Source organism: Chenopodium quinoa, unplaced genomic scaffold (genome assembly GCF_001683475.1).
Source record: "Chenopodium quinoa cultivar QQ74 unplaced genomic scaffold, ASM168347v1, whole genome shotgun sequence".
Taxonomy (NCBI): domain Eukaryota; kingdom Viridiplantae; phylum Streptophyta; class Magnoliopsida; order Caryophyllales; family Amaranthaceae; genus Chenopodium; species Chenopodium quinoa.
In genome coordinates this window covers 384,549-398,074 of record NW_018744689.1, presented here as the reverse complement: position 1 = coordinate 398,074, position 13,526 = coordinate 384,549, and positions in this window count along the sequence as shown.

The window sequence follows — 13,526 nt, the reverse complement described above, 5'->3', positions numbered from 1 at the left end:
TAAGGACAAGAATTATACCTTTGACGCGTGCTTCGCTCCTAAAGAGCTCTTACTTCAAAATCCCGAAAAGACGGGATCTCCGACGGATCGTACCCTCGACCTGACCCGAGCGTCCTAAGTCTTGAAGGTTAGTCAAGACCCGGACAAAATAACTATGAGTTTTACGAATCAAAGGTTTACTCTTTTCTAGAGTTGCCTTTTTAATTCCACTTAAGGTTGTATCAAATCCCAATACCAAGCTTGGTATTTATAGGGAAATGATCCCTTGATTCTCATTCCCCAACCAATGTGGGAGAATGTTTTATTTGTCAATTAATTTAATTCTAAAATTAAATCAATAAACAAATGCAATCACAATTCGACAAGTGTCAAAGAGGGAGAGAGTGTTAGGTGAGGACCATGGAGAGGTGGGGGGACAAATGCCTTGCTCCCCAAGGCGTTCCCAAAGCCTTGGTCTCCACTCTCCTCATAAACCGCCTCACCCTACCATTTGCCCAGCTGCCAGCTAGCGTGCCAGCTGGCTGTGCCAGCTAGCCTAGCATGCTAGCACAAGCCCAGCAGCATCGCTGATGCTCGCTGGTGCGTGCTTGCGCTGGTGATGGCTGGTGCGTGCTGGCGCTGGCGCTGGTGCGTGCTGGCGTTGTTGCCAGCATTCCTCGCATCGTCGCTACTCGAATAACCTAGCATGCGTGCTGCTAGCAAGCCACGCATGCTGGCCTCTTGCCACGCACCGTACTCCCACACCATGCGCACCACATATCTCTCTCGCACATAGTGCCTAACATGCGTGCTGCTAGCGAGCCACGCATGCTTTGCTTGACGTTGCTTGCTAGCTTGCCAGCCCCTCGCACACACTCTCGCACTCCCTCACGCATCAGCCTCGGCACTGCGCACTATGCACGCACATGCCTCGCCCAGGCACCACGCACCACGCATGCGCCAGTGCCTAGCACTAGCTATGCTTGGTGCGTGTGGTCCTGCCATGCGCCCAGCACTATGCTAGGGCTGCTATGGCATCAGGCCATCCTAGGGCACGCATGGTGCGCCTAGGGATGCTGCCTGGGTTGCGATGGCGCCCAGCCGTCCTAGGCCACGCATGGTGCGCCTAGTGATGCGTACAGGCCCTGCGATGGGCTGCTGGCTTGCGATGGTGCCTAGCATCATGCTAGGGCTGCGACAGCGCCTATGCATGATGCTAGGGCTGTGCTGGCGCGCCTGGTGCTAGCGATAGCCAGCCATGGTGCCTAGCATCATGCTAGGGCTGCCATGGCGCGCCTAGTGACTATGATGAGCTAGCCTAGCCTAGCTATGGCTACGCTCATACTTGTCGATTGTGATTTTGCGACGCTAGGTCTTGACGCCCTAGGCTCGACTTCCGACGTTTGTATTCGTAAAACTCTGTCGACTCATTTAATCCTTTCGGATTAATTTGACGTCTCGGATCGGAGATTCGATTGGGTTCGACCCGAAGGGTTCAATTAAGATTAAGCTGTAATATTAATTGTACCTTGATATTACTGATCGGAAGCGGCCTCCACCTAGGCATTCCGATCACTTGACCTTACTGAAGAATTACCTCTGTAATAATTCTGAACCCTCTACCGGAATAATACACTTGTTGGAAGGACACCATTCCTTTCAATCTCCCAGTTGTCCTTCCGGACAAGTGTGCATATTGTGTATAGCTCATTTCCTTTGTCACTTAATGTTTCTTCGTGAACTATAAGGTAAGATTCTTTGTCATCCTTATTACGTTCAGAAGTGTTTCTCGATCTCCGAGTTCGACTGTCAATAAGCAGATGATTTCTAAAATCCATCTGAGCATGGCCATGCATTTTACAGTCTCACTCTTCAAGCGGCCTTTTAAACAACAAAACATTTTCCCTATAACTAGTAGGGGGACAATCCCAGTCTTGTATTGTAAGTTCTTCTTACTAAGAGGACATAGACTCCCGAGTTTTCCCGTTATGATCCCCAGTTACGGCAGACGTTAGGAAACATCAAAGAGCCTAGTACTCAAACAAGAAAACTTCACAGTACTCATGGTCTGAGGAAATAAGTTCCGATAGCCATAATGAGAAATGTACTTATGACAAAATTTAATTTTCTTAAAGTACTCTCATAGGTCTTATCCAGTACAGTTCTAAACTGTACCCGTGCAAATGATTTATGACTGTCACGTCCTTGCAGCACAAGAAACGGTGCTGTAAATCATACTACACACTAATCTATGGCGGTCACCAATCGTCCATCGGTTAGATGACCTCGATTAGGGATACTTTTCGATTTAATATTCAATGTCCACTTAACAGGTGTTTCTTTATCCAAGACATGGTCTTGATACCCTGTTTTGAATATTTCCGTAAATCGAATGGACTCATTATTTAATTCTAAACCACAATTAAACAGTAATGGAGTGAATGATAATTTTGCACAAAAATTAATTACTCCATTAATGAATGGTTTTAGTACAGTGTCTTACATTAAATCAACCCTGTTTAATTAAAACACTTATACAGGGAATATCAAAGCCAGTGTCCAACATGCTTGATTCCCATTGCCTCAACGTGTTTGTTGTGTTTCACTTGAGGCAGAGGTTTAGTCAAAAGGATCGGCCACATTATCATCCGTGCCGATCTTACAAATTCTGATTTCACCTTCAGATTTCCATTCCCTTATCATGTGAAATCGCCGTTGCACGTGTTTGACCTTCTGGTGTTCTCTCGACTCTCTGGCCTGAGCGATAGCTCCATTATTATCACAATAAAGGTCTATCGGTCCCTTGATTGAGGGTACAACACCAAGTTCACTGATGAACTTGCGAATCCAAACAGCTTCCTTGGCAGCTTCCGAAGCGGCCAAGTACTCGGCTTCAGTTGTAGAGTCTGCAGTGGTGCTCTGCTTGGCACTCTTCCAGCTGAACGCTCCTCCATTCAGAAAGAATACATATCCCGACTGTGACTTGAAGTCGTCTCTGTAAGTCTGGAAGCTAGCGTCGGTGTAACCTTCAACAACCAGTTCTTTGTGGCCTCCATACACGAGGAATTTATCCTTGTTCCTTTTCAGGTACTTAAGGATATTCTTGTTCGCAGTCCAATGCGCCTCTCCTGGGTTCGATTGGTATCGACTCGTTGCACTCAGGGCATACGATACATCCGGCCTTGTACATATCATGGCATACATGATCGATCCGATTAGCGAAGCATATGGGATCTGATTCATTCTTTCTCGCTCAACAGGTGTCTGTGGACACTGTTTCTTGCTGAGAGTTATGCCATGGGACATGGGTAAATGCCCTCTTTTGGCATTTTCCATGTTGAATCGAGCCAGTACCTTATCAATGTAAGTACTCTGGCTTAATCACATCATCCTCTTAGATCTATCCCTGTAGATCTTGATGCCCAATATGTACTGTGCCTCTCCTAAGTCCTTCATTGAAAAGCACTTTCCCAACCAGCCCTTTACGGACTCCAATAATTTTGTCCTGTTTCCAATGAGCAGTATGTCATCGACATACAAGACTAGGAATGCAATATCACTCCCACTGACCTTCTTGTATACACAAGACTCATCTGGATTCTTGATAAAACCAAACTTGCTGATGGCTTCATCAAATCGCAGATTCCAACTCATGTTGGCTTGCTTTAGTCCAGAAATGGACTTCTTCAGCTTGCAAACCTTTCCTGCGTTGCCTGGATCGACAAAACCCTCTGGCTGTGTCATATACACAGTTTCTTCCAAAATCCCATTAAGGAAGGCGATTTTGACATCCATTTGCCATATTTCGTAATCGTAATATGCAGCAATCGCTAGGATAATCCGGACAGACTTTAGCATTGCAACTGGTGAAAACGTTTTGTCATAGTCAATCCCGTGGACTTGTCTATAACCTTTTGCCACCAGTCTAGCTTTGTATACCGATACATTTCCATCTTTGTCTGTCTTCACTTTGAAGATTCATTTGCATCCAATGGGTGTATAACCCTCGGGAAAATTCACCAAGTCCCAGACTTGATTTTCAGACATGGAGTCCATCTCGGATTTCATGGCCTCTTGCCATTTTGCAGAGTCGGGGCTCGTCATAGCTTGCTTGTATGTCGCAGGCTCATCACCATCCATAACTAGGATGTCCTGATCATCAGTTAAGACAATACCGAGGTATCTTTCTGGTTGAGATCTTTGCCGTTGCGACCTACGTAGGGTAATCGGTTGAGCATTTACATTGTCTGTTTGACTCTGACCAATCTTCTCAAATGCTTCCAAAGTATCTAGATTGTCAGTTTTGTCAGGTTGACATTGTTGCTCGTCCTCTCGAACTTCATCGAGTTCGATTTTCCTCCCACTTGTCATTTTGGAAAGGTGATCCTTCTCCAAAAAGACATCATCACGAGCAACAAATACTTTGTTCTCGGATTTATTGTAGAAGTAATACCCTTTGGTTTCTTTTGGATATCCCACAAAGAAACACTTATCCGATTTGGGGTGAAGTTTGTCCGAAATTAATCGCTTGACATATGCTTCGCATCCCCAAATCTTGAGAAAAGACAACCTAGGAGGTTTCTTAGTCCATAATTCATATGGAGTCTTTTCAACAGCTTTTGACGGAGCTCTATTCAGTGTTAGTGCTGCTGTTTGTAGCGCATGTCCCCAAAACGAGATAGGGAGTTCACTAAGACCCATCATTGACCGAACCATGTCTAACAAAGTCCGATTCCTCCGTTCGGACACTCTGTTCCATTGAGGAGTTCCAGGAGGTGTCAACTCTGAAAGAATTCCACATTCTTTCAAGTGATCGTCGAATTCATGGCTCAAATATTCGCCACCTCGATTTGATCGAAGTGCTTTAATTTTCTTGCCAAGTTGATTTTCAACCTCTTTCTGAAATTCTTTGAACTTTTCAAAGGATTCAGATTTATTCGACATTAATTATATATAGCCATATCTACTATAATCGTCGGTGAAGGTGATGAAATATCGGTAACCTTGCCTTGCGGGTGTGCTCATAGGTCCACATACATCCGTGTGTATTAGACCTAATAAGTCACTTGCCCTTTCTCCCAACTTGGAGAATGGCTATTTGATCATCTTGCCTAATAAGCATCCTTCGCAATTTTCAAACGACTCTAAGTCGAATGAGTCAAGACCACCTTCTTGAAGAAGTTTCTTGATGCGTTTGATGTTAATGTGGCCAAGACGACAATGCCACAAGTAGGTTTGATTCGACTCGATGGTCTTAGCTTAGTGGTATCATCCTTTTGTCATATGTAAAACATGCAATACAATTGAACATAAATTTGTAAACTTGAAACAACAATTGTCAAAAGTCTTACATTCGAGATTCCTAGGGTTCCAACACCATGGATCATAATATGTTCAAAGCATGATAAAACTAGAAATAGTTTAATTACATATCATAGACAAAATAGTGCATGAAAGCACGACCGAAAAAACCATCTTCGTCGTCTTTTGTCCATGCACCAACACTTGATAAGCTTCTCACTTGGTCCCTGAAAAGGCAACATTAAGTGAGTCATACTTGGTATCCAATACCTTATGATAAGCTTAATCCACAAGTATTAAGGAAGATACCTGAGGTGGTCGGAGTGATCCCCTCTTCCTTGATGAGCATGCATTCCCTCTTGTAATGGCCTTGCATGCCACAATGGAAGCATCTCATCTTTGCCTTGACTTTCTTGAACTCCTTCTTCTTAGCTTTCAAGGGCCTTTTGGTCATTCCATAGGCAGTGGCTTGGCTGAGTAGTTGCACCACCTCCTTGAGGGAGTGTGTCTCCTTTCCCGCAGCGACATGCACTCTAAGTGCATCATAGCCCGAGTGGAGTGAAGCAAGCAAGATATGCCCCGCCATCTCATCTTCCAATGGAATTCCGAGAAGCTGCATGTGTTTGAAGAGCCTAGTCATACCAAGCACATGAGGTCGGAGGGGCATGCCTGGTCTCAATTTAGCATTGTAGACCTTCGTCCAAAGCCGTTGCCTTTCCTTAGCAAGACACCCAACATTCGGTGGCTTAATTCTCATGTTTGAAAGTGACCTGGTCAAGTCAAACACGAGTCCATCAAAGTTGCCATTGTCACTCTTGGTGACTCTTACATTGACAACGTCCTCAAGTGCTTTGAGGAACATGTCCGGAAGGTAGGAGGAAAGAGTTTCCTTCCAGTCTTCCGGGATGGAATTTGCCATGAGTCGTGAGACCCTTTTGCAATTGGAAGACCATTCTTCATGAGCCTCGTCGGTCATGATCCCTTTAGCAAAGAAGCTTGGAATGGGAGTATCAAGAGTATACTCCAAGGAGCAATTTCGGAGAGTTCTCCTGAGTTTCTCTTCCCATTCCTTAAAGTTGACCAAGTTTAAGGGAAAGGCCAACTTTTCGGGGAGTTCCGGACACATATGGTTGTTGTTCGAGTTACTTGCAGACATGATTTCTAAAATTGAAAGAATTTGAAGTGAAAAACCATTAATACATCAATAAGTTGAAATTTAAAGCGTTCATGCATTTATTCACACTTATTGAACATTTTATCCACGCATTTTAAGATTGTCCCTTATGGGCGAGAATAAAATGATTCCGAGATCCCAAAGATCAAGAAATGGATAAGCATGCTTTGGCTTGTCTTAACCATTAAATATCTTAAGGTAAGCAATCCAATTGCTAATAGCTCCAAGCTACTCTCGGTTTGATAAAATGTCGCATCTAATGCATACTTGACATTTTATCTCTTTTGCCACGACATCTAAGGACTCCTTACTGATATTGTTGAGCTTAACCAAGACAACTTGTATACCTAGTATACCTTACGTTCCTAGGGAAGTAGTGATGCCTCGCTTTGGCGTAATCCATCACGTACGCGCATTAGTTCGGTAAGTGTTGTCCTTGGAATGGCAAAATTTAGCTCAATATTATTAAGGGACCTAGGGTTTCTATGTTGGTTGATTTAAGTGAACTTAACTAATCATCGCAACATCATAGAAATCCTAGACATGCATCTAGCAAACATATATAATAAAAATATATAAGGCATAAAATAGATGCATTTGGCAACTAGCATGACCCCTTGAAATCTTCAATTTCCATGGGTCTTCATCTTGGCTCGTCTTCCTCGAAACTCCGTCTTGAGACTTATTGGCCAAAATGGAATAAAAGAAGCTAGCTAGAATGACTAAGATTAATCTAAATAGTACAAAAATACTTAACGGTTCGCAGACCGTATTTAGATTTACAAAAATACATAACGGAACGCAGTCCGTATTTTCTATCCTAGTCGGGCCCCACTTGTTGCCTTTTTCAAACAACCTGTTTTGAAAGCAATTTTTCATTCACCCGTTCACTATTTGTGAAAGACCCATGCAATTTTACGAAATACACAATTAAACACGCAAAACTAGTAACTAACTTAGGTCGTTAATCCAATTAACGCGCCTAATTAAAACTAGTCAAAGTGGTTTAATCCATTATTTCTAAACGCAAAATGCCAACGCATTCAATTAAGCTCCCACTAAATTCCGTATCCGTACTTAATTAATCCGATTAATTAAGTCGGCATAACCCATAATTTGTCAAAATTTTGCAAAATCGAAAATCGAGGTTCTTAGCCTCGTTAAAAATAATTAATTAAAATTATTGATACGGGAAAAATCGCAAAATCATAGCTCAACCTTAAGCAAGAAGGGCATCATCCAATGATGCTTGGCGCACCATGGCTGCTAGGCAGCCCATGGCCCCTGCGCCATGGTGCGTGGTGCTGGCAGCTAGCAGGTGCGCCTAGCACAGCCTGCCTAGCATGCTAGCACCAGCAGCATGCTATGCATGCTAGCAGCTTGCTGGCACAAGCATCAGGGGCCGGCTTGCTGGGGCTTGCTGCCTCGCTGCCCAGCAGCCGCACAAGCATACCAGCAACCTAAGGCCCCTGCGCGCCAGCACATACACCACACAACATCCCCTCCACGCCACACAGCTACGCACCAAGCGATGCACATCCATATGCGCACCACAGGCAGCCTACACTTGGGCTGCTAGGCAGCCCGGCTAGCCTTGGTGACGCTTGCGGTTTTGCATCGTTTTGCGTGCATTTAACTCGGAATTTAATTCCAATTTGTGTGCGACAATAATCAATTCTAAATCAAATTTTAGAATTAATTTTGAGGGAAAAATAAAATAAAACAAATGTTAAGTCTAACTTAAACAATTTATTTTAATTGGTGCATAAGCCCAAATTTATCCAAAATTTCAATTTTGAACAAAATTAGGTCAACCTTTATGCTTAAAATAAAATGAGCTATGTCCAAAATTAATCTTGCCAATATGCAAATTAATAATGGATTTGACAAAAGGGGAGTTGGAAAAATTAATTAATCATCCAATGATAAAATTTTCCAACTTGCATACTTGTGTAAAATACCAAGATTACATCTTCTAATATGAAGATTAATCAAATTTTACTCACAAGTAATTGAACATAATGGATTTTAATCAACCAAAATATGAAAAATTCCATACTTTGTTCAACATGGAATTTAGGGTTAGGGTTCCAATCATTTAAACACTTAAAGATTAGAACTTTAACATTACTTGGGAACTCAAAATACAAAATCACAACAAGTTTTTCACACCTTGTTGCAATTTATTTGCAAAATTGTGAAAAACAAGTTTATGTGATTACTTGGTATATCAACTTAAGCACTAATAAACACTCCATTATTATGCTCAAGGATATTTTAAAACCAGTAGATTAGTGATGCAAATGTGCATTTAATCTAACCTTGTAATACTTGCATTAATCAAGGCTTAAAAAGAATTAAAACTTTCGTTGAAAAACGAAAAACCCCAGAACAAGTGGGTTTCTGGTTCGAATTTGGCTTCTGGACAACCCTAAAAGTTTGAAACAGTTCCAGAATGTCGATTCCACCCAAAAATCACTATTTTTAAGCCAAAATCTGGGTTCGACAGCCAAATCGATAATAAAATCGAGTTTTAAAAATTAATTAAACCGAGCATCTAATCTAATTAGATGAACATGAACCAGAAAAATAAATTCTTTAAAACACCTCAATTAAATAATAATTGCAAAAATTAAAAGGAGCGTGGCTCCGATACCGCTGTAGGGTTTCGTAGTGACCCGACACTACGCGGAAGGAAACCCACCAAGACCCGCCCCTTAATTAAAGCAATTAAACAAGCATAATTAACTTAATCAAACAAGATTAAGGACAAGAATTATACCTTTGACGCGTGCTTCGCTCCTAAAGAGCTCTTACTTCAAAATCCCGAAAAGACGAGATCTCCGACGGATCGTACCCTCAACCCGACCCGAGCGTCCTAAGTCTTGAAGGTTAGTCAAGACCCGGACAAAATAACTATGAGTTTTACGAATCAAAGGTTTACTCTTTTCTAGAGTTGCCTTTTTAATTCCACTCAAGGTTGTATCAAATCCCAATACCAAGCTTGGTATTTATAGGGAAATGATCCCTTGATTCTCATTCCCCAACCAATGTGGGAGAATGTTTTATTTGTCAATTAATTTAATTCTAAAATTAAATCAATAAACAAATGCAATCACAATTCGACAAGTGTCAAGGAGGGAGAGAGTGTTAGGTGAGGACCATGGAGAGGTGGGGGGACCAATGCCTTGCTCCCCAAGGCTTTCCCAAAGCCTTGGTCCCCACTCTCCTCATAAACCGCCTCACCCTACCATGCTGCCCAGCTGCCAGCTAGCGTGCCAGCTAGCCTAGCATGCTAGCACAAGCCCAGCAGCATCGCTGATGCTCGCTGGTGCCTGCTGGCGCTGGTGCTGGCTGGTGCGTGCTGGCGCTGCTGCCAGCATCCCTCGCATCCTCGCTACTCGCATGGCCCAGCATGCGTGCTGCTAGCGAGACACACATGCTGGCCTCTTGCCACGCACCGCACTCCCACACCATGCGCACCACGCATCCCTCTCGCACATAGTGCCTAGCATACATGCTGCTAGCGAGCCACGCATGCTTGGCTTGACGTTAATTGCTAGCTTGCCTGCCCCTCGCACACACTCTCGCACTCCCTCACGCATCAGCCTCGGCACTGCGCACTATGCACGCACATGCCTCGCCTAGGCACCACGCACCACACATGCGCCAGTGCCTAGCACTAGCTATGCTTGGTGCGTGTGGTCCTGCCATGCGCCCAGCACTATGCTAGGGCTGCTATGGCATCAGGCCATCCTAGGGAACACATGGTGCGCCTAGGGATGCTGCCTGGGTTGCGATGCGTACAGGCCCTGCGATGGGCTGCTGGCTTGCGATGGTGCCTAGCATCATGCTAGGGCTGCGACAGCGCCTACGCGTGATGCTAGGGCTGTGCTGGCGCGCCTGGTGCTAGCGATAGCCAGCCATGGTGCCTAGCATCATGCTAGGGCTGCCATGGCGCGCCTAGTGATTATGATGAGCTAGCCTAGCCTAGCTATGGCTACGCTCATACTTGTCGATTGTGATTTTGCGACGCTCGATCTCGACGCCCTAGGCTCGACTTCCGACGTCTATATTCGTAAAACTCTGTCGACTCATTAAATCCTTTCGGATTAATTCGACGTCTCGGATCGGAGATTCGATTGGGTTCGACCCGAAGGGTTTAGTTAAGATTAAGCTGTAATATCAGTTGTACCTTGATATTACTGATCGGAAGCGCCCTCCACCTAGGCATTCCGATCACTTGACCTTACTGAAGAATTACCTCTGTAATAATTCTGAACCCTCTACCGTTATAATACACTTGTTGGAAGGACACCATTCCTTTCAGATTGATTCCAGGCTCCCACCTTTTCATAATAACAGGTCTACTATTGAATAGCATAGGGCCCCCATTCAGGACCTTCTCCATGTTATCCTTAGATCTGAATCTTACCAGGTAAACTCCATTGGAGAGTAAATTCACCTTATCAATTCCAAACCTGCCCCAAATTCTTCTCATGAAACCATTCATCACAAAATAAGGCACTCTTGCACCTAATGCATAACAAATGATGGTTGAGCCCCAAAAATGGATCTCAGGTTCAACATCTTCAGCAGTCAGCTGCATTTTATCTCCATTCACCCTACACCATTCCCCTCACTTACTTGTTCAGTATTAGGTCAATACCCTCATCTCTAGTATTCCAAAACAAAGCACTCAACCTTCAAGTCCCGCCAGACCCAACAATCCTAGAAACCCTAGCATTAGGAGTATCCACGTTTGGGGGGGTATTAAAAGGGCTCGGGGTCATTCCCATATTCAATCAAGCAACAGAGCTATTTGAATCCGAATTATTACTCCTAATCACCATTAAGGGTGTTGGTTTTACAGAACTCGAACAAACATTCACAAAGCTACTAGTTATTGTTCCATTGAACTAAGCATCAGGCATAGGAGTATTTTGATGGATTACCGGGAGCCACTTATTAAACTCAGCTGCATGTCGTTCCTTATCTTCATGAGACACCCTCCTTGATTGATCTTCCCCAGCATCCTCACCATCAAGCCAGCTGACCTCTGATCCAGCTCCCTCATCACGATTTTGTCCATTTTTAGTGATTAATCGGGTTCTGGGTTTAGGTCTCCCTATCTTCTTTGACTTAGATGAAGATCCCTTCTTCCCTTTGCCCTTCTTCCCCTTCACCATAGCCCAATCAGAGATTTCAAGGAAAGAAAAATGGTGGAAAGGAAGGATTTTCTCCCTCTAGGACTTTCTCTCTCTAGGATTTTTCATTTGATTCAATTAGCATTGTTGAATGCATTTGACTTTAATTTGATTGAAAATCCTTACTTGAATGTGTTTGACATTCATTTGATTTAATTAGCTTTGAAGAGTGCATTTGACTTTCATTTGATTCAAAAATCTTTGTTTGAATGTGTCTAACATTCATTTGATTCAATTAGCATTGTTGAATGCATTTGACTTTCATTGAATCGAAAATCTTTTTGTTTGAATATGTTTGAATTTCATTTGATACAATTACCTTTGTAGAATGTATTTGACTTTGATTTGATTCAAATAGCTTTATTTAAATGTGTTTGACTCTCATTTGATTAAAAAATCTCTGTTTGAATGTGTTTGACTTTCATTTGATTCAATTAGCTTTGTATATTGCATTTCACTTTCATTAGATTTAATTAGTTTTGTTTGAATGTGTTTGACTTTCATTTGATTCAAAAAGCTTTGTTTGGATGTGTTTGACATTCATTTGATTCAATTAGCATTGTTGAATGCATTTGACTTTAATTTGATTCAATTAGCTTTGAAGAGTGCATTTGACTTTCCTTTGATTCAAAAATCTTTGTTTGAATGTGTCTGACATTCATTTGATTCTTTTTTGTTTTTTTTTTTTTTTGAAAAGTAAGCAAATTTATTAACAACCAAAAGAGGAGGGCAAGCCCTCAAAGTACAAACCCTTAACTAGGAGAGACCACCTTCTAGGAAGGGTGCCTCAAAACTAGGAAGGGGAAACTCTAGCCTCAAGTGCGAGAATAAGGACTAGAAAAACAAACGACAGACAAACCTTCCTAACAGCCATCAAACAATACAAGACCAGGCCACAAACAACCAAGACAAACAGGCCAAGGCCCAAAAAGAAAAAAGAAAACCCGAAGGCCTATGTAAGAATAACTTGCCGGTTTTTCAATGCTGTTTACAATGCTGTTTTTTAACAAGCCATTTACAATGCTGTTTTTTCCATTTACTACTAATAACTTGCTGAACACGATCAACAACCTCTGTGAAGATCTTAGAACATAACCTTCCAAGAAGGAGAATAGCAGCATTCCAGAAAGCATGATTCCTAGCATACCAGATGTAGTAAACTAGGCCAGTGAGGACAGCTAAACTCACTTTCCTCTTAATAGGGTCTGTAACAATTCTTTTCCAGTGCTTCTAGGTGCTATTTATGTCAAAATGCCTCTCTGAAATTTGCAGCCATTGACAAACCATATTCATGCATTTTCTACTGTAAAGACAATAAAAAAAGAGATGTCTCTGGTCTTCAGTCTGCACTCCACACAGACAGCAGCTATCAGAGTCACTAACCCCTATTCTCATCAGTTTATCCCTCGTTCTTAGTCTTCCCAATATAGCCATCCAAGCTATAATAGAATGTATAGGGACATTGTAATGATTACACACCCAACTGCCCCAACTCACTGTCTGAGGGTCTTTTTGTAACCAAGCATAACCCTCTAAGATAGAGTAATTTCCCTCTTTCCAGTGTTCAGAGTGAAAACCATCCTTAAGATCATCCTTGACAGAACAGATCTTTTTCCAAGCCCACCTATCATCTTTCTTAGGAACATAAGACCACCAGTTATCCCCTTTCAAATAAACATTGTGAACCCACTTGACCCATAAAGAGTCCTTTTTCTGAGCAACTTTCAAACAAACTTTCCAAGGGCAGCCTTATTCAAGAGCTCACAATCCCTGATCCCCATTCCACCATTCTTCGTAGCTCGACAGAGCCAACTCCAAGCTATAGGAGGGAATTTACAAAGGGAGGCAGAACCACACCATAAAAA